A 24,752-nucleotide genomic window follows, 5' to 3' on the forward strand; every position below is an offset into this window, starting at 1 on the left:
TTTTCAACACAATCTTGTCCTCGAGTCGCTCAGTTTTGTCACGATCACATCATCGTTGTGCTGGCACACTCTCGCCAGGTGCCTACAGGTGTTCTGCAGAAACATTTCACATTTCACGTCGATACAATGCGTAATGGTACAAAATACCCCCTGGAGGAAAGTTTTTCAAGAATGTTGTTTGGGGCATGTCATAGACCACGGTCCCTCTTTGTGGAGGGACCGTGCATAGACACTTTAAATAGGGTGGCCAAAGTTAAGCTAAAATGTTGCGACATTATACGCAACTCACGCACACTGAAAGTGAAATTTGATTTTCGTGAAATTTTAAACGCCATTTTTTTCTGAAAATAAGTAGCTCAGTTACTGAAAAAATGGATATTTCCAATTAAAATCGATGTATGAGGCAGGTTTCATTAAAAAACTGAAGAAAAAACGATAGAAAAATAATGTTTTTCCTCTCCAAAAATGCCACTTTGTACTGACCGGCCACAGCGCTCGAGCGGTCGCCGCTCATAGCACGCATTTCTGAATCCAGTCAATACCTATTTCGCAACGGAACTGCTTTCGGGCCCTGTGCACGCTGTCATAGAACTGTGAAACTTGGCCAGGAAGTGGCAGACCATCCCATTTACATGTAGTGGTGAGTTTTTGTTAAATTCTGGGAATTTTAGCCAGCAAACACGAGGTAAACTGAGTACGGTAAATTCGGTGTAGATTTTTCCCATTTAGATACATATTTTTGCCATAAAACTTGTAGCATGCTCTTTTTAAACATCATTCCAACATTTCTGTGAAATATGACGAAAATCTGTCCACGAGCACAAGTACGAATCATAAAAACAAAATCGTGTTCATTCATAGACCTCAGTACAGTGTTACTCAAGATGGCGGCGGAAGGCAGTCACACTGACACACCATTGACAGCCTGCCTGAGGCTGAAGTTAGGGACAGCTATTTCTTACAATTTCATGGCTGAAAATGAACTGCATTAAAAGACAATTGGCAGTTTAAATTGATTTGTTAGAATTGAGTGTTATTGAATAACATTGTGACAAAATTTCATTGTATTGTGAGCTCTAGTTTTTAAGTTATGTGAATTCAAAATTCATAAAAACATAAAAATCCATCCATTTTTCGATGGTACGGTGCCGCCGCAATTTTGACTAAGTCAGACAAAATATTTTCAATTTTCAACACTCACAGTTTCAAAATCAAAGACTGTGCATCAGTCAAATCTTGATTTTTCCGTAATATTGGGTAAATCTGTGCACAAGACACATAGTTTAATAATTCCATGTGAAGTAAATAAAAAATTATGGGTTGCCAAACTTGAAGGAATCGGCATTCATTGAAATAATTTTAAAATTTGCCGAAAATTGTCCGCGAAAAAATGGCATTTTTATTGCTTTAAAAATTCATAACTTTTGATTGGATACAGCTATTTGCATAATTTTTTTTTTATTTTTCTTCTTTTATCCCATTCTTGCTAAAAATCCATTTAAACTGTGTGTATAAACAAGAGAAAAAAATGTCTTGGCCACCCTACTTATAATCACGGTCCCTAACCGACACGTGACTTGATGGACATCCATACATATAATTCTAAATAACATCAAAGCCTCAGGATGTTTGAGCACCACACTGACACACAAGGTATACACACATCCATGTAAGCATACAACCAAGACAATAAAAATCTGTAATTTCATAGATGAATTTATTAGTGTCAAGAATGAAGATATTCCAAAATAATTTGTGTTTTACAGGGGAGGGACCGTGTTTAAATCAATAAGAATCATAGTACTCACCAACTTACATTTTACAAAGTGAGAAGGAAGTATTGGAAATTATCAATTTCCTGTAAACAAGGAATGAATTGAGAATCCTTAATTTGAATTAAGTTACCAGTAATGCAATTGCTGAAAACAGTGAAGAGATAGCAATGAAGATTGACAAAATCATAAAGCACTAATAGACCTTTCCCAGTTATTCCAAAATACATTGTTGTGGCTGTATCAAACACCGTATACACACTTAAACAACAAAAACATACCAATTTTGTGCTGTACAGCAGATTGTTATATATGAATGACACAAATTTGCAATACCAGCCACCCAACCATCGACAAAGATAAGAGGTATGGTGTAACAACAAAACTTGTCCATACAATGACCTTCAGTCCATATATCAAAACAAACCCAATTAAGAAACCGGAAAATAATAAACCTATAGACTCTATACTTCACATTTGACCTTCGTCCACACTTAATCTAATTGCATCCATTTCATTTTGTATAAAAAGCCCTCCATTTGCCTTGTAAGGTCAAAAATTTTGAAATGTTACACGTTCAAAATGTCACTTATTTGTAAGAGTTTATTGTACCCATGGAGAATGTACCTTACTGCACTTCCCCATAGTATGACCCCAGTAAAATAGAGTGTGATTCTGTTGACAGAACTATTATTTTACAAACCAGCCCTGGAAGAAATTGATAGGGTAAAAAATGGTGGAAGAAAATATGCTTGACTTTCACTAAATTTAGGTGGATAAAGTAATAGAGACATCTCAGAGCTTGGTGACGCTCATTATACCCCCCCCCCTCCGAGTTCAGAACACAGTTACCAACGTACCGGTAGTTGATAGCGTTTGTAGTGTGGTAGAAAGAACACTAAAAGCGCTATTAACTACAGTGGTGCCTGAGGTTCAGAAGACATTGCTGAAAAAACCTACTCCGAAGGGCAGCACATATTGAAATATATTGACAAATATTTTCAAACGCCATGAGTGTTATTTATATTTACTTATTGCACAGTATCCAAAGTTTAAATTAAGTTATATTAAAGTGCTGAAATGTCAACTGTACGATAGTCTGTTGCCCGAGCTGTGAATGTATACGGTACATACCTCAATCAGATGTGATGCCAGGTTTACGACGCAATATTGACTTCAGCTAGTGGCTATACGGCTGGACATTGAACACGTGCACCACGGGTCACAGCATTGAGGTGCATTTATCCACATCTTTAATTGCTATATTTTGCGGAAATGGTAAGAAACGTATGCCTGAGAAGAGGCTGTGTGTCCTCTTAGTGTGTGTTCGCTGGACACCTTGTTTGCTAGGCTCGGATATCAACACAATGCACAACAGATCCAGAAGCCACAACGTAGGTTTCTCAAATGTGGCCGCTGGCTCAATTATTGGGGAAATAGTCGTGAGCATTAGTCGGCTATATTTATACAGCTCTACAGGTTGATGCGCTGCAGTAGCGTAAGGAAAGCAGTGGATTGTAATTGGGGCGAAATGGTATGGGGATGAAGTGATTTTGGTGGCGAAGTGGTTTTTGGGCGAAGTGACTCTTGGGACGAAATGGTTTTGGTACAAGGTGGTTTTGGTGCGAGGTGGTTTTGGTGCGAAATGGTATGGGACAAGGTGGCGTGGTGCGAACTGGTTTTGGTGCAAAGTGTCTGGGAACCGGAAGGAGTCGAAAATGCAAGCAAACCGGCCGTGATGCAACCAGTAACTGAGAATATAAGGTTGCATCTGAGTGACGGCTTGCTTGTATTGAGTCGAATGCATGTGCTTGTATGTATCATATCATGGCAGGGACAAAATGAAATAATTTAAAAATTTGGTCTGACATAATTTAATGATTTGATCAAAGGTCAAACCTGCCTGATATGTTTGGAAAATAATGATACGTAATCTTAGACATGTCATGACCCTTCCCCCTTCGCCTCCCCTTCCCCTTCCCCTCCCCCTTTCATACAAGATGGGATATCCTTACCAGCACTGCATTGCAGGGCTGTGTGTACCGGCAATATATAGGCCGTATAACGCCGCTAACACAGCCCTGCCATGCAGAGCTAGGATACCCTGAAACATATCATTATTACTGCAACCTAATGGTTCCTACCTTGTCCTTTGCAGTTCCTCAGAGGGAGGCGGGCCTTCCAAGGTCACTGATTCCGTCGAGCGTATCCTTGATAACAAATCGACACTGCTCAGCCTCCTCTGACTTGCCGGGTTCAGCCAAGGTCATCTGTGGGCTGTTCAAACATGCAGTTCACGTTATGATGCATTTTAAAATGCTGTGTGCATCATTCAATGCGATAAGACACGGTAACAACACACCACGGATAAATAAATACTTCCGTGGGTAAAACTAAGACGAAACTAAAACTTTTCGTGTTTGTGTTCACCGTCCGTCTCGGAGCCTCGTTTTAGTCCTTGATCTTGAATGATCTGAGTCAATGAAATGCGCCCTCTACGGTAAACTATACACAAAAATCCTATGCTGTTTAGAGAACACCAGAGGGTGGCAAAGATGAAACAAGAAAGAGTAATTTTGGTCTATATCCACATATTCCTTCTTTGCTGCTTTTCAATTTAATATTCACTGACAATAGGAACCGACTAAATACAGTTTCATTTTATTCCCATGTTTACATTTGGCATGATATTTATATAGCAACACTTCAGAACAATTGCCTGGCCATCATTTAACATCTACCTTCCACAAGCAGCCTGTTTATTTCCACCTGAGCCAGGCAAACGTCGTTTTCATTTTGCTGATACAACTGATGACAAGACAGCTTATGGATTTGCAATATTTGAAGGCGCGGTGCCTATGAACTTATAAACTATCAGAACTTAGGCCTCAACATCACCTCTATTTCAGAGAATATTTTGTGCACTAAAGAAACACAGGGTAGAATTTTTTAATTAAGGTAGAATGCGCAGATATTGGACTCTCAAACTTTTCCATTTTTTTCTGACCTACCACTTGTAGAGATTTATTTTGAAACCCTAGAGTAAGGAAAACTTTCACCGTTTTATTTTTATGAAAATCAAAAATCTTACTTTTCCCCATACAGTTAAAAGAATTTCAAGTATCAGTAAATCAGTTGTTTCTCTAGACCAAAATTTGCACGGTGATTTCGAGGCGCATACTATCTTAAGTGACACCGTCCTCGCTACTGGGCAATCTATATAGTTCACAGTCGTGACCACAGCGTCGACAATAGCAAACGGTGTCCAACAAATTTTGATCATGATATTTCTTTACTTTTATATAAACTTTATCCGATTCGAAATACAACACCGTACCACCTGTATTGTTGTTGTTGTAGTCCTCGTCATTGGATTGCAATGTAAACTCTGTATCCAAGGTAAATGGCGATTAATGACAGTTTAAACATGTTTTGTTACAATGTACGTCGTAAAAATTAAATGACAAAGCTTGTTGATCTGATGCATCAAGATATTGTATATGGAATGCATCGTATATAAACGAGAAAGCCGCACATGCGCAGTCCCGACGACACCCTTTCCTATAAAGTACAAGAAGAATGCGCTTCGGGTATCTAGATGTCCGGACACATCTGTTTACAATACTTTTCTGATCTATCACATTCGTGGGCTTATTCTGAAGCTCTTAGAGCGTAACATTGCAATTATCTTATTTTATGAAATCCAAGACAGATTAATTTTAGAAAAAATTACGTACAGAAATTTGGATTCGGATTATACCCTTAGAGTTGTTTGATGTGGTACGTACAGATGCGCTTTAGTTTGCCCTTGGGCCTGTTGACTTCAACAAATTTTCAACGCTTTTAACTCTTCAAAGTAAGTCATCCTCCAATCTCACATATCCGATCATTGCTCTTGAAGTTCATCAGCTAAAAATGATGAATATTCTGACCACTGTATTTTTCAACAGACACACTATAGGCTACAGTAAAAGCGTAGAAATACGAGTTTATATCTTCAAACAACATCAAGATTCATCATTATATAACGACTGCTAATTAATCATATTCCACTATAGAAATTTGCAATTATTTGGACTCTCAAACTGTTATAATTCTTTTCTGATCTACCAATTGTGGGGGTTCATTTTGAAATCCTTGATGTAAAAAAAAATTCCCGGTCTTAGTTTTTAGAAAATCGAAAGATTACTTCTCTCCATAGAGTTAATACAGGGATGGCGGCCATTTTGCATTTCAAATATCGGTAAATCTTGGAGTACTTTTTTGCTCTCGTACCAAAATTTGTACGGTGACCCCTGATTTTTATTCTTGATTTTGAAAGAGAATGGTTAAGAGATTCCATGAGGAGAGTTTGAGTAAAAGTGTAAGTCTTTCATTGAGGCGCATAGGCCTACATCTTAGGGCCATACCGTAGGATTCAAAGCGGATTCAAAGCTCTTTTTGAAGCTTATAAATTCTTAGAAGATTGGTCTTTGTTGTGTTGCCCCATACAGTACAACAATAATCAAATACAGACAGAAAAGTGGCGTTATAAACCATAAGAAGAACGTGAAGTGGAGTCAAAGCACGCAGCTTTCGCAAGACGCCAATTCTAGATGACAATTTCTTACATAAGGTGTCAATATGAGTGTCCCAACTTAGTGTACTGTCAATCTCAACACCAAGAAGAGTATGCGATAAAACATTACAAATGTCAGAATCATTAATACGCACATTTAAAATAACGTTAGAATTCTTCAAACAATAAATCTTTGGACGCGAAGTGACCACGCATTTGGTTTTAGTTGTGTTGAGGGACATTGCATTATTTGTGACCCAAGAAGAAATGGGCATGACCTCATTTTGAATTTTCTTATCAACATCATCCGTATTAACCCCAGAAACACGTTTGATCATCAGCAAACATATCTAAGTTACCAATATTGAGACACAAGGGAAGTTAATTTATCAAAACTAGAAATAATTTTAAGAGGCCTAAGATCGACCCCTGTGGAACACCACGTACAATTGGTAAAATATGTGAATTTACCCTAAGATAACTCGATAATTAAAATCTATTTGCTACATATGAACGGAACCAAGTCTGTGATGAACCCTGTACACCATAAATAGACAGCTGTCTAATAAGAACATTATGATCAACGAGACCCAAAGCTTTACACAAAGCTAAAAACATCAGACCGCTGTAAAGACCTTGATCAACGTTTTGTAAAAGTTTATCGATAAGCTTAATCAAAGCTGTATGGCATGAATGCAGTTTACTGAAACCTGTATAAGGACGAATCAAAATATTACTCATTTGAAGATAAAAACTATTGTAAACATGCTTTTCGAAAATCTTGGAAAGAGCAGGTAAATGGATATTAGTCTGTAAATAGGTACCCGGTACAACCCTAGTTCACTTAAAACAATCGGGAAAGGAGCCATTTACAATTGACAAGTTGAAAATACTTGCAACAGAATCAGCAACACTGGTTATACCTGTTTTAAGGAGCTTTGGGAGACATTATCAAAGCCCGCTGATTTAGCAATATCTGATAAAGAAAGCTGTTTCAAAAAGAAACTAGAGGTAACAGACTGGTGATGGGCCCATTTGCGTGGCAAACCATGCTTCAAATTTGCTAAAGATCGGCTCAATATGAAGACTATGGCGATACTTGTTGACAATATGAGAGACATATGAAATGAGAGTTACCTTGAGACAGTAAATCATTTACAGTCAGCCACACGATAGAAGAATTGCGAGAATTTTCCATAAAGGTATTTCTGTAGTGGCGACGTTTTTCTGTTGCAATAGTATAGATGATTCTATTTCTATATAGAAGCCAATCACTAGGCAACTTTGAACGTGATGCCTTAGCAAAGTGATTGTCCCTAATATGCATAAGATCTAAGATATGAGATGAAAACCATGGTGGCTGTCGTAACCGTTTGACTCTCCTGGTACAATAGGGAGCATGTGTATCGCAAACAAAATTGAAAGAATTAATCCACTCCTTACAAATAACATTTACATCAGTTACATGAGCTATATTGGGCCAGGATACAGAGTTTAAACCATGACAAATCTTTCAGAAACAAAATTACGGAAGTTTCTACTTTTGACATAAATATGCTCGCCAGTCCCAACATCTTTTCCATGATAACGCCTAACTATACATACAGGGTAGTGATTTGACAAGGCAATGTTGGGGACACAGACTTTTGAAGCAAACAAGAATGATTGACGTAAATGTGATCCAAAAGTGTATCAGAAGAAGGACGGGTCGGAGTGGTGACAAGCTGCTTAAAATTCAGAGAATTCATACATTTACATAAGTAATGATTTTCACTACTCCCAGAAAGAATATAAATATTGAAGTCACCCATTACAATTGTTTCCTTATTTTCAAGATACACAGATTCAAGTATAGATTCAAACTCTCTATCAACTGCAGCATTGGAATTTGGTAGTCTATAGACACCAGCTATCAATATTGGACTAGCATTCTTCATTATCAATTCAAAAATAATAATCTCTACGGTTGTTGATTCGAGATTAAATCTGCGAGTGAAAGAGATGCTTGACTTTATATAGGCCAGAAGACCGCCTTGTCCAGTACTAAGGTCTTTCCTACAAAGTTCATAATCAGAAATTGCGTAATCGGAGTCTTGGTGCAGTTCACCTAGAAAAGTTTCACTAAAAATAAGTATATCAAAAAGGCTGTTTGAATAAGCTAATAAAAAGCAAAACTCGTCAATTTTGTTTGTAATAAGTTGGATATTTCAGTATCCAATATGCAGACCTTTACAGTTTGTGAGTTCATGAAAGAGCTGAGACGGTGTGTTGCAATTGCTGGTTTCACGAAGTGACTTTAAGAGGGGTTTCTTGAAAAAGGCCTCGATGACTGTATATTTCGAAGAACTCTTGGGGAGCCGTTCTCTCTACGTAGTCTGAATTATGAAAAGGTCATCAAAAATGGACATTTAATAATATGAGACGATGATCATTCATGTGTTAAACTGGCTTTGAAGAAGAAAACAACATCTTTACCCGATAATACATATTTATTTTCCATTTAGGTGACCACACTGATCGTATGTTTAACCTTCCGGTCGACTCATTGATTAAACTTTCTTCGGACACAAAAAAATTGGTGATGTAAATTACGTCCGGCTCAAATTATAATTCGGCTTACTGAGAGAGTTCGCCCCTGCATGTCATGAAACTTATTAGATAACAATAACAACCCTAAATATTGATAGTTTCTACCCGCATACAGGTCTATAAGAAAGCGTTTCCATTCTTCAGGAAAACCTTAATTTAAGCAGTGTTTTTCTGCACGTTCACTGAATCGGCAATTTCTGCCCCATTTATCAAAGTTAGAGGGCGGACTTGACATTTTGGTAGCAGAAATAACAGCAAATTCACAGGTCACTGCTCTATGCGCTTGGGTCACCATCATATGGCGTATTTGCTTGCTGTATTTTTTGCGTGATTTTTACGCTGTTAGTAACTTTAAAGGGCAGAAAATGGCTCGAAATGCGAAATTTGCGCATTCGCGCAGTCGAGAGAATAGTACCACCTTGCTTTATATGCAATAACGGTTGAAAAGTTAAAGAAATATCCAGAATTTATCAATATCCCTTGCTATTCCATGAAATCCCTGACACAAATCAAGTGTGGTAAGCTTGTAAAGGTTGATGACCTTAGGTGAACTTAGGTAATCAAACTTCCATGAGGATTGTTTTACACAGCTCGTATTAGAAGTCCCCAGCTATGGATCTGATTTTATCAAATTAACCCCTACAACGGGTCATTGTCAAATTGTTGTCAAATTAACCCCTACAATGGTCAAATTGTTGTCAAATTAACCCCTACAATGGGTCATTGTCAAATAAGTAAAATAAGTAGTCAGGAACGTTTCGCACCACTACACCTTATATGGACACTTTCAAAAGTTCAACGTGGCGCATATGCACTCAGACTGCGTTCAAGATCGCGTTCTTTTCAAATGACATACTGTTGTTAGCAAGATCATGACAGGAAGAATATACGAATCTGTGTGTTTATATTTATTATTTTTTTATTTATTTATATGTTTATTTATTTATTTATTTATTTATTTATTTATTTATTTCGAAGAAACGTTATATAAGGTGTTTAAAAGCAAAGCTACAAGAATTGTTTTCAGACATGCATTGATCTTGTTTAAGATCTTTTTTCAAATGGCATCAAAGAAAAAAGTAATAGTAGATAGCAGTGGTCAGAAAATCAGCGTTTTGGTGGATATGATTATGGAGGGTGTAGATTTCAGCCACAGGGGATGACCACAAGGAAGTTGTCAAATCATAAATGTAGCTTGTTGTCGTTGGCGGATATGAACTCATATCACTACGCTCTGACTATATGATTAGCCAGTTAAACAGACAGTGGTCAGAAAATCGTTTTAAGGCTGATATTACGAATAATTCATTGCAGGCTTTTGAGATCGGCCGATGACAATATTTGAAGAATTGAAAGATTCGGAAAACTTGGTAACACAGCAATCTCATGCGCCTCTGTACGCACCTCATTGTAGATTTCTATGGATGTATCATCCTATTGAAAATTATTGTACAAGAGGGTTTTTGAATTAACCTAAAGATTTCAGATCTCTGTTTAAGTTTATCCGAAATATGAAAATTATCAAAATATGAATTGAATACAGATTTCCTGTTGTGAAGACCCGCTTAGTTAAAAGTGTACCGGTGGAACAATTTGCAGAAAATAGATTTGACAGGCGCCAAATGACAGGCAAAAGACTTGTAAATCAAACTCGGTATTATGTGGTCTTGATTTTGTTTAGATATTGCGTTTGTCTTAGTAGTTTTGTCATGCGTCGAGTAGTGTGGACTGACGGAATGAAAAGCTCGAGGTCACGTGACCACCGCAATATATTTCCGCTGTGCACAACTTCGTCTTCGGTTTTACCCCAGGTCGATAGAGTATTACAGTCAAGTTAAGAACGCTTAACTTGGAGAGGCCTCAACCGACGAAACACACACAACAGTTTTTTAAGTCAGAAAAGAAATTTGACGCCCACCTACACATTTGTATGGTATACAGTGAAATCGCTTACAATTATAACGTTAATTAAATCAATATTTTAATGAATAATACGGATCTATTATGCATTGGCAAAATAAACTCTGTGAAATAACGCAATTTAGGGACTGGACATAAATTACAGGGGGGGGTGGGCCGGTGTTTTTCGAAAAACCGCTGCGTAAAAAATAGTGACCCTTCAAAAGTTCATGCACAAAAATTAGTGACCCTCCCCCTTATCCGTGCATGAAAATAAGTGACCCTCCCCTGTTACTCAATACCCCCCAAAAAAACCCGCAATGTGTTAAAGACCCCCTTCTGACTTGCTATACTTTTTAAGTCGCCCTCCCGAAAGGAAGGCAAAATGTGGCCGATACAACGCGTTGTCCAAAAAATATCAAATCATATGTGTGTGATAATTCATGTAAATGTACTTTGCTTGAAGTGGCAGGTAAAAAGTGCATGCCTGTACAAAAAATGTAATTTTTAGATTTTATCGATAATGTTGATTCACTATACATATAGTCGACTATAAGAAAACTATGAACGTGTATTTTCCAGTATAAAACTAGCAATATCTGTTCATCTATAGATGTTTAATTACTGATATAGATATACTTGATTAGCATGGGTTGTTTACAAGTGCACCTATGAACAAGATATTTGATTTTGGAATTTCTCTCAAAATGTTGATCCACTATACATGGGAGTCTATGACAAAACTATACATGGGAGTCTATGACAAAACTGTCAAAAAATTTTCAGAATTAAAAATTTGCACTATTTGTGCATATATGGACCCTGAATAATTGACATAATTGTGCTTGATTAGAAGAGGGTGGTAAAATGTGCATCTGTGTACAATAACGTTGTTTTTGGAATTTCGCATAAAATGTTGATCCACTATACATGGGAGTCTATGACAAAACTGTAAAAAAAATTTTCAGAATTAAAAATATGCACTATTTGTGTATATATGACCCTGAATAATTGACATAATTGTGCTTGATTAGAAGAGGGTGGTAACATGTGCATCTGTGTACAATAACTTTGTTTTTGGAATTTCGCATGAAATGTGGATCCATTATACATTGTAGTCTATGAAGAAACTATGAATAATTTTTTTTAAATACAAAACTTGGCAAATCTGTGTATTTATGTATGCTTGATTATTGATATTTATGTTCTTGATTAGACTAGAGTGGTTACAAGTCCATGTGTGTGCAAGAAATTTGATTTTGAATTTCACCGAAATGTTGATTCACTATACATGGCAGTCTATGATGAAACTATGAATAATTTTTTTCCAATACAAAAATAGGAAAATCTGTGCATTTATGTACACTTGATTATTGGTATTAATGTTCATGATTAGACTAGAGTAGTTTCAAGTCAATGGGTGTGCAAGAAATTTGATTTTGGAATTTCACTGAAATGTCCATTTACTATACATGGCAGTCTATGATGAAACTATGAATAATTTTTTCCAATACAAAACTTGGTAAACCTGTGCATTTATGTACACCTAATTATTAGTATTAATATTCATGATTAGACTAGAGTGGTTTCAAGTCAATGGTTGTGCAAGAAATTTGATTTTGGAATTTCACCAAAATGTTGATTCACTATACATTGTAGGCTATGAGGAAACTACAAATAACTCATAGGTTATCTGATCCTAAATTGTTATTCAAAAGTTGTTCGACCTGAAGCTTCCAGTAGTTATTGATGACACTATGCACTATTCTGAACAGTTTGTATTCTGTCAATGTCCTCAAAAAATTAAAAAATGTACATACAGCGACATGAACGTTTGACACCGACCTATACCCAATGTATTGTCAATGGGAGAATGATGTCAAATAAGGTATCTCCCAAATTGTTATTGAAAGAGTAATTATAGGGGACAGTTATGCACAATAGTGTTGAATAAGTAGAAATCCTGACAACTTAAATCAATGTGGCTGCTTGGATCATCAATACATTGTTTATTATACCTGAAATTTGCGCCCGAAGGGCGCGCCGAAAATGGTAATGGCAGAAAATGAAAGTGCCAGGAGGTATTTTTTCTTTTTTCAGTATTCCATAACGTGCACATGCAATTTCAGCTTTGATGCATGAAAAAAGGTGACCCTCCCCCATAGGCTTGCACAAAATTTTATGACCCTTCAAAATGCTTGCGCGAAAAATGGCGACCCACCCCCAAAAAACACCGGCCCCCCCCCCCCTGTAATTGTGTCCAGTCCCTTACAGCCGTCAATCACGGGGCCGTGCACTCAGGTATGATATGTATTATCCGATGGGTGATATAGTTTGTCGGGAAATCAGCATTGTTAATAGACATTTACGATGTATGATCGCAGAATTCATTAGTTTAGATTATAAAGTTTAAGTCATTTTAACCAAAGTTTCAAATCCATGATGTAACACACTGTATAGCAGCAAAACTCGCACCACTGAAATTTGAGTATATAGTGTATCTGGTCATTAATCATATAGCCTGAGAGTGGTCAGAAAATCAGCCATACCGTTCTATTTGCCAAAGATTGAATGTTTTGTAATGGTTTTGACGACGGGAAACTAGAGAGTTGCAGGTGGGCGTTTGATGGCAGCAGACATGTTACATTATAGAGTTCAACGAGGTAACTATTGGTATGAAGACCTCAAATTAAGTCATCGCCCACTTGAGAAATGAGCTATCACCATTTCGTTATATCCAGGCTGATGTGGATGGAGAATTTCGCTTATAGTCCATGAAAATTGAATCGTTTTAGTAAAGCGTAGGTAACTAAGTAATAAGTAGGAGTTCATTAACTCAAGTTTCGACTCAGTTGAACTTAACGAAGTAACACGTCCCAAGGTCATCAACCTTTTGGACTTTCTGACTTCGTAAGATTTCTTCACTGTCGTCTGACAAACGCGTATATACATACGTCTATGGCGCGCCTTGGCGCAGAGCAGAATTTCAGAAAATAGGCGACTGTGGATTTCGTATATGATTTTGACCAGAAATCCCCAACTCAACCCTGTGAAAACCTCTGGAGTATCCATCCCCGTCCCCGCCAGCGCCAAGCCATTCGCAATTTTAGGCAGCAGCTTTATTCGCACACATACATCACAAACAGAAACCTTTCTGAGATGAAAATCGCTTGAAATTGAAGAAGATAGTGCGACAGAAAAGTAGTTCTGATTTCGAGTTTCGATACCTACGTACACCCGCCCTGATTGCTCAGTTAGAACTCAAATAACAAACATTTTCGATTTACATCATAGCCTACTTCAGTCGATATCCGTTGATATTCGAGTTTTGAGAGCTAAAGCTGCCGCACCCTAGACGGCTATCTATTTCGGCGAGATCGTTTCTTTCCTCAGACTTATTATCATTTGAAGCAGGGAGTGATTTTTTTCAACTTGAAATGTTCAACTTTTGAGCTCAAACTAAAAGTGGCGTTTTTGGTTTAAAAGTCGGGTATCATACCTACTTTTATTTCGCGCGCCAAGTATATGAAAATACGAATCTGTTTTGTAGAAGAAAAGATATAAAAAGATGTTCGAAAACTACATTTATTATTAGTAGACGATGATAATTCATATGATATCCTAAGATACCAGTTAAGTAAACTTAAACTTTAGTTCACAACACTGAAGGGGAAAATTATACCTCCAGAAAATTTCGAACAACCACTGTGTCCTTCATCAGCTGGACTAATGCTGGATGACGTGCGCTCTGACGATCTTGGTATAGATCTAAGGTAAATGATAGCGACCCATCTTTATTAACGGACGGTTGCAGGGCCCGAATGAAGATAGCCTCCTTGACACCTCGTTCAAACCAACGTGGATCTGTGTCCAGGATCTTAACATGTTTTATGTCAATGGAATGATCCGGACTAGTCTTATGAATGTGGTGTGCCACTTCCGAACTCCTCGACAAGCTGGGGCGTCTGTGTTCACCGAATTTGGCCTTAAAAATGCGTTCAGTCTCCCCGAATGACAGGAGAAATTCATTTCTTGTGTAAGTCGGGATTTTCTGCTGTTAATTTTGATCAAATATTATGTGTATCGTAGCAGTTTGGCATTATATGGAGTAGTGGCAAGTGAATGGAAAGCCCGAAGTCACGTGACCACTGCAATTAAGCTGTGCTGCTCAGAACAAAGTTTAGGGTTTCGCCACCGCTCGATTCAGTCTTACGCTAAGGGGTTATGATATTCAAATTCGAGCGTTCACTACCGATCAAACGTATGCAGTAGTTGGTGCATTTAGAAAAGACGTTCGACACTATTGATTGCCATTTGTCGTCCATTTTACATAGTAGTTTCGTCGAAAACTTATGATTTTGATTTAGAATTTCACCATTTCATTTGTCGCTCAAGTTCCATCCCCCCCCCCCCCCCTCAAGAAAAAAAAAAAAAAACAAAAAAGAATGCTACCTAATGGTGGTACTATCATGGGCGATACTCACTGCTGAATTTCTCCTTTCACATGCGCGTGTGCAAAAAGTACACGGTTGTTCCATGTTGTACGTATGGCGGATGGTCATAGCAATGGTACCTTCGCTGAACTCTTGGACATAACACAGTCTACGGCTACTAAATCCCTATCTGCACGCGCTGATTATATCATGAATTTATTTTAAGCACTATTTTTGTTGGATAATGCGGATTTGATTGATTTATGGATTTCCTGCGAAACACAACAAATTGGAGTCATGAAACTAATATTTTTGAACTGCGTGAAAGTAATGCAACTTTCGGCCGTCCATCTCTGGTCCGTCTTTCTGAATATGCCATGCATCCAAAGAAAACTTACTTGAGTGGTGAAAAACGCCAACCTGCACTTGCTGAGTATGCCATGAATTCATTTAAACGTAAGCGATATTAAAATCTCTATTTTTGTTGGATAATGCGGATTATTGATGATAGATTTCCTGCTAAAACACAACAAATTGGAGTTGTCAATCTAATAATTTTGAGTGTATGTAGTAACGCACTTGACGGCAACTATCTCGGGTCCGTGCTTTCTGAGTGTGCCATATATCCAAAATCAATTTGAGTCGTAAGAAAATCAGTGTTTTGGGGAGAGTAGACATGGATTATTGCATACTTTTATCCAGCGATATGTGCCTAATTGGCAGTGCTAAAATCCTAGTGACGTTTAATTTTGTCGGGAATATCAAGTCGTGTTTCTGCGGTTTTAATTTACGGTTTTCTGTTAAAAAATTACAGTCGTCAGAAATTCAGCATTTCTGACTATTGAACTCACAGAGAAAAGATCGGGCATTTCGAGATTAGCCGATGACTTAGTTTCAAGAGTTGAAAGGATTGAAAAACTTTGTTGAACTCCACGACGTAACAGAGATTATGGTCAAGCCTCTGAGGCGATACTCTCCTCACCACCGCACATGTATAATCCTCCTTCAAATTATTGTACGGGATTCTTTCCCAATTTATCGACTCACTCTTGGTATCTGTTCAGATCTACTCGCCATATCAAAATTATTGAAATTTGACCTGATTATAGACTTCTATGGCGTTACAACCTTTTTGTTAAAAACGACCCGGTGATGCAATGAGGTAAGTTATTCTGCAGAACATGAATTCAAAAGACGCTGAATGGTAGGCAGGAGATATTGATTTCTTGTATAACTCCTGGAATTTGTGCCGTTAAATTTGATTAGATCTTACGTGCATCTTAGCAGGTTTCCATTATAAAGGGTAAATGCAAGTGAAAGGCCGAGGTCGCGTGACCACTGCCATTATCTCTGCTTCTCAGAGTCAAGACCATAATCTGCCAGGGAGGGGTGCAGCTGCCTATGGACTTTGTCATTGTTTTCTAAATTACCCAAACTGGCCATCCTAAGTTCTGCTGCCAAGTTCTGCCCCAAGTTCTGCCAATTAGGTCAGATTACGGCCCTATCAGTCCCAGACAAAATTATAAATGCAAACGTTTTCATCAAATATATCAAGACTTTAGTTTTCGAATTGTGAATGTTTTCGATTTAATTGAGTTCTACATTGTGTGATTCGAAATATGAAGGAAAAGTTAATTACGTATTACTTATTTCTTGATAATTAGAGATTTTTTCAGAAAAATTAGAAATCTGGCCCGCGAAACGTTTGAAAAAAGGGCCATTAAATCAAATTTTGTCTAGCAAACGCCAAGACAATTCCTTTTTCAGTATGTACCTTACAATGAAACTTCGCATTAAACCCTTTTCACCAGGTGAAAGAACCTGGAACCCCCAGTGACATTCGGAACGTACCCGGTTACGCCTGACATCTCACACTAACATATGATTGCTTCTCAGTATAAAAAATGACCTTGTGAACTGCAAAGTTCTTATTCAGATTGTTTCAATTAAACCGACTGTCATGAATTGTCACAATAAATTGCATCTCGTACTGTTACTTCTGTCAATTCTTGGAAAATAGTAACGAAGAATGGAAAACGAGTAGAAACCGTTGATGATTTACGTTCAAATAAAAGTGTTCGCATTACTTCTGGTGCGTTCACCATCAACGTTCACTGGGTCTTTGCATATATTTGCATAATCGTCATAAATAAGTACACTGCACCTTTTCGCACCACTATTAACACCTCATTGATTAACACCTTGAATGCACACTTTCAAAAGTTCAACACACCACATTTGCACTCACTGATCTTGTTCAAGACCGTCTTCCTTTCAAATGACATCAAAGAAGACTGTTGCAGGCAAGATCACTTGCACTGTCAAAAAAAGACGTAGATCTTATGTAGAAGAAAAAATTAAAAGTGTTGGAAAAATTCAAGAGAGATTATAACTCGAATATATTGCTAGGATCTTAAAACTTCGAAAGAAAACATCTTCACTACGATATTAAAACGTCTATTAAAAATTAGGCCTACAGTGTATAGAAATTCTGCATTTCTCACTGTAGAACGGATGGAGAAATGATCGGAGATTTGAGATAGACCGATGTCTTAGTTTCAAGAGTTTAAAGCATTGGAGAACACTGTAGAACTCCACGACATAACACCGACCCTATGGCCAACTATAGCGACACTCTAGGCACCACAGAATAGTTTTCTAACGTGTATGATCCTACGACTCCTAATTATTTTACTGGATTGTTTATCAATTCTTCTACTCACCTTGAGTTTCTGTTCAAATCTACCCACCATATCAAAATTATTGCAATTTCAACTAGTGTGACAACGATTACGTCGAAAAACGACACGGAGTTGCAATGAGGTAAATTATTCTGCAGAAAATACAATCTAAAAAGGGCTGGATGACAGGATAAATTCATTTCTTGTATAAGTCTGGATTTTCTGCTGTTAATTTTGATCAAATATTATGTGTATCGTAGCAGTTTGGCATTATGTGGAGTAGTGGCAAGTGAACGGAAAGCCCGAAGTCATGTGACCACTGCAATTAAGCTGTGCTGCTCAGAACTAAGTTTAGGGTTTCGCCATCGCTCGATTCAGTCTTACGCTAAGGGTCATGATGTTCAAATTCGAGCGTTCACTACCGATCAAACTTATGCAGTAGTTGGTGCATTTAGGAAAGACGTTCGACACTATTGGTTGCCATTTGTCGTCCATTTTACGTAGTAATTTCATCGAAAACTTATGATTTTGATTTAGAATTTCACCAAAAATGTTGATTGTCTATACAGTGTGGTATATGAGGAAACTTTAAATATTTTTTACAATACAAAACTAGCTATTAAAATCTGTGTTTTAAAAAAGTTTGACAATTGATATAAATGTACGTGACGAGAATATCATATTTGAAAGAGAAGATCTGAAAAACCAATATGATATTGGAATTTCACCCAGTGATTATTTGTAAAGTTCAAAGGTCAAATTGAAAATTATTAGTCAATTAAGATATCATATACGGACTGTGACATCTGGGGAGGATCGCTGTTGTGCATGAAAATTGGGATGGGTCACTCTTTTTCTTGCAAACACTTTTGAAGGGCCTAATTTTTCAGCCCAGGATCATAGGGTGCGAAGGGTTAATGAATCAAATCTGAATATTTCTCACTGGGGGGGGGGTCACATTTTACAATTGATGAATTGATGAATTTTGGGGGTCGAATTTTAGAAATTTGATTTTGAGGGGGGTCGCTTTTTACATATCATTTGTCGCTCAAGTTCCATCGACCCCCCCCCTCTAAAAAACGAATGCTCCCTAATGGTGCTACTATCATGGGCGATACTCACGGCTGAATTTCACCTTTCACATGCGCGTGCAAAGAGTGCATGGTTGTTCCATGTCGTACATATAGCGGATGGTGATAGCAATGGTACCTTCGCTGAACTCTTGGATATAACACAGTCTACGGCTACCAAATGCCTATCTGCACGCGCTGATTATATCATGAATTTATTTTAAGCACTATTGGGATTGTCTTTGACAGATCCGAACAAACAACCGTACAGACTGGTCAGTATTATTGCTGACATTGCACTATACAGACTATACAAGCCTGTTCGTGCTGAACCTATGACTGATGATCATCGTCATTTCATACATCTTCCATTTACTAACAAAGGAATTGATGCCATTAATATCAGCAATATACTACACAACAAAAAGGTTACATCAACTATACCTGTATACTTTAAGAACCAGTCTGTACCTATTCTGTCATATCAATACACCAAGACAATCTCCAATAAAATATTCAATTACAATAAGGCATTGCGGCACTTAAAAATTGATGAATTCCTTCAAACACCAGCATCCTGTGACTGCTCTACATCTCCCTTCAAATATACTCCAGTTGGCCATGTCATCACTGGTGATCTGAACTTGGTTGAACATCACCACCTTCGTAAGATATTATCTTGTGGACCCAAGTTCAGAGAACCTCGAAGGATCAACTGGAACCATAATTTTAAGATCATTATGGACTCAGTTGAAGAATATGCCAGAAAATGGGCTAAAAGGGAGGATGTAGAGCTGGACACACTGTCAGAATGGGTCAAATCTGTGAGGAAAATAGTGCGTAGCCGTATTGGTCGACTAAGATCACATGTTTGCAGAAGACCCTATTCTGTATTTAAAGATCCTGATGCCGTTAAGTGTTTGAATGATATCCATGACAAATATGTTGTCGTCCCTGCTGATAAAGCTGCCAATAACATTGTATTTGTCTGTAAGAAGTATTATTTTGAATGTCTTATAGACGAACTTGGTGTAACTAAGACCTCCACCAACTCCACTTACAGACAATCAATGTTCAACAAATCTGAAATTTTGGCAAACCATAAGTCATTCATGGATAATTTTAATATTACAACAAAGGATGACCATAATAAGTTGCCTAGCTTATACTGGATACCAAGCTCCACAAAACACCTTACAAAGCTAGGTTTATCGCAGGATCTTCGAAATGTTCAACAACAGAGTTATCGAAGATACTGACTTCTGTTCTTTGTACTGTTAAACGGGGACTTCAAGCATACTGTGATGTTGTCTTTTCTCGGAGTGGTATAAATCAAATGTGGATATTAAAAAATTCGAAGGAACTCTTGGAAAATTTGAAATCAAGATCTGTTTCAAAAATAACATCTATTAAAACTTTCGATTTTTCCACATTGTATACCACAATACCACATGATAAATTGAAAGAACGCTTGAAAAACATCATCAACCAAGCATTTCTCTACAAAAACGGTTCACGCCGTTACAAATATGTAGTATTAGGGTATAATTCTACACATTTTGTTAAAAATATTACAAACGCTAAAGTGTTTTATACCGAGAAAGACATTATCAGTATGCTTGATTTCCTCATTGACAACATATTTGTTGAATTTGGAGGACACATTTCCAACAGTGTATAGGAATTCCCATGGGCACTAACTGTGCTCCCTTACTTGCCGACTTATTTCTGTTCTCATACGAGGCAGAATTTATCCAGAACCTTATCAAGCAGAAAAAGGTCTCTGTAGCTCGTACTTTCAACCTTACATTTAGATACATAGACGATGTTATTTCATTGAATAACTCTGAATTCAGTAAATATCTCGCTATGATTTATCCTCCAGAATTAGATATTAAAGAGACTACAGAAACGGCCTCTTCTGCTTCATATCTGGGCATTTTACTTGAATTTGACTCTAATGGTCACCTTTCTACGAGGCTATATGACAAAAGAGATGATTTCAACTTTAGTATAATTAATTTTCCACACCTCATCAGTAATATTCCACTCTCACCTGCTTATGGGATATACATTTCCCAGCTTATTCGATGCAAGAGCATGCAGTTCATATGGTGATTTTGTAGAGAGACATGGCCATCTCTCTTTCAAACTGTTAAGGTAGCGACTCGGGTTCATTGTCACTTATTTTCAATCCTCATTTTCACAAAGAAGACGTGGTCACACACCCGACATGTGGTACTTTTTTTATCTGCTCGGTCACCGAAGAGTTCAGAAAATTGTTAGTTTTTTAAAAACAGTGCGCATACGGCTGTTTTACTCAAAAACACGTGTTTTTTAGTTTTTTTACTCAAAAAAGTGTAAGTACAAATCTCCAATCGGCCTTGGTGATCTGTTTACGGCAATCGACGGCTGGGTATACTGGGCAAAAAACCGTGTCCCGGATTTTTGAAATTCGCTTTGTTTTCGCACAATGCACCTTCAAAGTGTCAACTTGACGTTTTTTGCATAAATTATCGGCCTTTGTTCACGTTTGTCAGGATATCTTCACTTCCAGGCCCTTTATCGGAAATCTGAGACACGGTCTTTCAGATATATTCATTCACTGTCCACAGGTGAAAAATCAGGCTAGTCTGTCCAGGCGCCGCCGACTTATACTTATTTGAATAATGTACGCACTGCCAAAAACGGAACTGAGAAAATCGACGATTTGTGTAAACGACCTATGCGTCACACATTGTGACCAAAAAGTCCGACTCGCGCACTATTTTCTGCGAATTTTCTTACACCAGGACTAAGTTGAATATTTAGAGTCAGTTTTGGAAATTTGAATATGTTTACGATTGCAGATCGTGTGAAAATAGAAAGAAATTATACACTGAACTGGCAAATGCTTAGTGCCAGCAGTGGGTGGTATTTACACAACAAACACAGAGGGGTACTTAGCGATTTAATCCATTTTTTGGAACGTTTAACTAGTAGATTAACTGTATACTGTTGTCTCAACGGTTACAATCTAGTTACCAGAGTTCACAGTCAAGACGAAGACGTCGAAACTTGCGTAAAAAAGTCTATCCGATCATGGAGGTACTACCTCCATGATCCGATCGAGACTTATTTTTGTGCTGTCGTCGCGCGATCGCGTCGGACATTCACTTGTTCTTGACTCAAGTTGTCTACTTCCTGTCTCGCGATCGGCAATTTATGCATGTTCTTTGTGAAAAGTGATTGTCAAGTTCATGGTAGCGCCGACACTGTGCGAACGGGACGTCACTTACTAGTTTTCCTACCTCAAGATGAGACCATGATGAGACGAACACACGTAACTCTTGACAACATAAAATGTCTGTCGTATTTCTTAGCTTTTGCACCGCACTGCAAACTTTTCGCCCTTCGTTACGACGGGAGAGATTGACTCGTGTTATTTTTCAAACTTTATATGTGTTCTTGTACCGATTTTTAATATCAAACTAATAATAATCACGCCGTAGCGTAGAACAGCGCAGGCTGTCATCGACAGCGTGTTCCGAGAGACAGAGTATCGACTAGTCTACAGTGGAGTCAATACCAGCGCACACATAATTATTTCGGAGATTTTTACTTTTAGTCAAACTCTCGATGACTGACCTCATATAGCAAAAATGCTAGTTTCAGCACTTCTAGAAGTTGAGCCGGGTTTGTTTTACGTTCAGTGTTGAGGTCCAGCTAGCAGCTGTGGAGTCTGCGGGTAATTGATAAGTTTAGACAACACGCACGAAAGAATCATTTGTGAACCCTCGCAATTCACGTTTGACGAAATTTAATTTTTGGGTTATATTTAAAGAAAGAAAAGGCATGAAATAAAAAAATATTTGCATTTCGTTTCGAAAAATTAGCAGATCGGTGAACTTGCTCTTGTGAATCTACATTATGTGTGTATGAACTCCTGCACTGGCTTGGGAAACTCCTTGACATAAATGTCGCGTGATGTCGGGTACAGTGTTGTTGAAAAGACTGCACGATAGAAAACTCGAGTTTAAAAATATAAAAGAACACGATACTAACACCAAGCATGTACAGCAAGAGTAATAAAATTATCGCAACTAACAGAAGTTTCATCTCGCTCAGGCTAATTTTTGGACTCGGGTATGTAATCAGCATAGCCTAATATGTTCGAAAAGCAGCGTGTCAAATACTTTCATAGTTGTTGAACTGAGCATGTCTCCGTTATCGTCTGCGTCCTCGGCCAAATCTGACTCTTCACTGCATTCTTGATCGTTATTGCAGGAGTATGAGCCAAAGTCGGACTGTTTTACATTTAAATCGACCTTTGCGCACGTTGCCATCTTTTCAGGTCCGCTTTTGTGGACCTCGCTTGCTTTTTCGACGGTACGGAGCGCGAGCGCCGGCTTTGGTCTGCTCGACGTGTTTGCCGTACCGATACATATGCGGAGTTCAAAACGCTGAGCCTAACGTTGAAGCTAGCGCATGCGCACTATACCGCAAAGCCTGTACATAATCTCTGCGTGTTTATCAAAGATATCGTTGTCGGTAATCCGCGACCGTTAAGACAAAAGGGAAATAATGGCACGCGGTGTAGCTGATAGTTTGCCATTTTAGTAATATTTCAGGAATTTCCCGGTACGATGTGACCCAACACCTTTCCCCAAAAGAAAGACCACGTGTCAGTGGTTCGAAATTTGAAATAAAAAAAAAATTGCTAAAATTGACCTTTGAACCTGAGTCGCATCGTTAAATCAAGGTTACACCAGAGCAAGACTTGTCTCTACATTCAAACGTTTTTTTGGCAGGTATCGCAAGCTGGTTGATAAATACGATATCTCTCTTCGACAAATGATCACTGATGGCATCGGAGACATGGGGCCTTAGTTAGTGACCACTACCTATCTGACTTACAGATTGATATATGGCGGGTGCCACATGTGGGGCAGGATGCGCTTACTATTTTCGAAACACCTGACATCACTTCTTGGTCTTTTGGCCAGAGGTCCATATATCTTTCTTTCATGAATTTGACTTTGTTTGTGTACCGTCTATTTACTGTCTGTTCTGTGCTGTTTTGTGTCTATGTTTACAACTATTGTCTTACAAATTTTGACCTAGTGTTATTGGATTATGGATTGGTATGATTGCGATTATTTGATTGGATAATGCGGATTTGATTGATTTGTAGATTTCCTGCGAAACACAACAGATTGGAGTCGTGAAACTAATATTTTTTGAACTGCGTGCAAAGTAAGGCAACTTTTAGCCGTCCATCTCGGGTCCGTGCTTTCTGATATGCCATGCATCCAAAGAAAACTTACTTGAGTAGTGATAAAACGTCAACCTGCACTTGCTGAGCATGCCAAGAATTCATTTAACGTAAGACGGTATTAAAATCTCTATTTTTTGTTGGATAATGCGGATTATTGATGGTAGATTTCCTGCCAAACACAACAAATTACAGTTGTCAATCTAATAATTTTCAGTTGTATGTAGTAACGCACTCGACGGCAACAATCTCGGGTCGTGCTTTCTGAGTGTGCCATATATCCAAAATCAATTTGAGTCGTAAGAAAATCAGTGTTTTGGGGAGAGAAGACAATGGATTATTGCATACTTTTCTCCACAGAGATGTGCCTAATTGGCAGTACTCAAATCATAATGACGCTTGATTTTGTCGGGAATATCAAGTCGTGTTTCTGCGGTTTTAATTTATGGTTTGTCTGTTAAAAAATTACAGTCGTCAGAAATTCAGCATTTCCGAC

At 37.9% G+C, this 24,752-nt stretch overlaps 1 long non-coding RNA gene across 2 annotated transcripts in view; it reads right to left on the minus strand.

Annotated features, from left to right (window-relative positions):
- Window positions 1-24,752, minus strand: part of LOC139148443 (uncharacterized) — a 121,996-nt gene that overhangs the window by 81,976 nt on the left and 15,268 nt on the right. The window contains exon 2 of one of the 2 annotated variants that reach the window (XR_011555937.1): window positions 3,917-4,049. This is a non-coding gene — a long non-coding RNA (uncharacterized lncRNA). Of the gene's footprint in view, window positions 1-3,916; window positions 4,241-24,752 lie in introns of those variants that run through there. The other variant, XR_011555936.1, reaches the window with a different exon arrangement.

Source organism: Ptychodera flava, chromosome 13 (assembly GCF_041260155.1).
Source record: "Ptychodera flava strain L36383 chromosome 13, AS_Pfla_20210202, whole genome shotgun sequence".
Classification (NCBI taxonomy): Eukaryota; Metazoa; Hemichordata; class Enteropneusta; family Ptychoderidae; genus Ptychodera; species Ptychodera flava.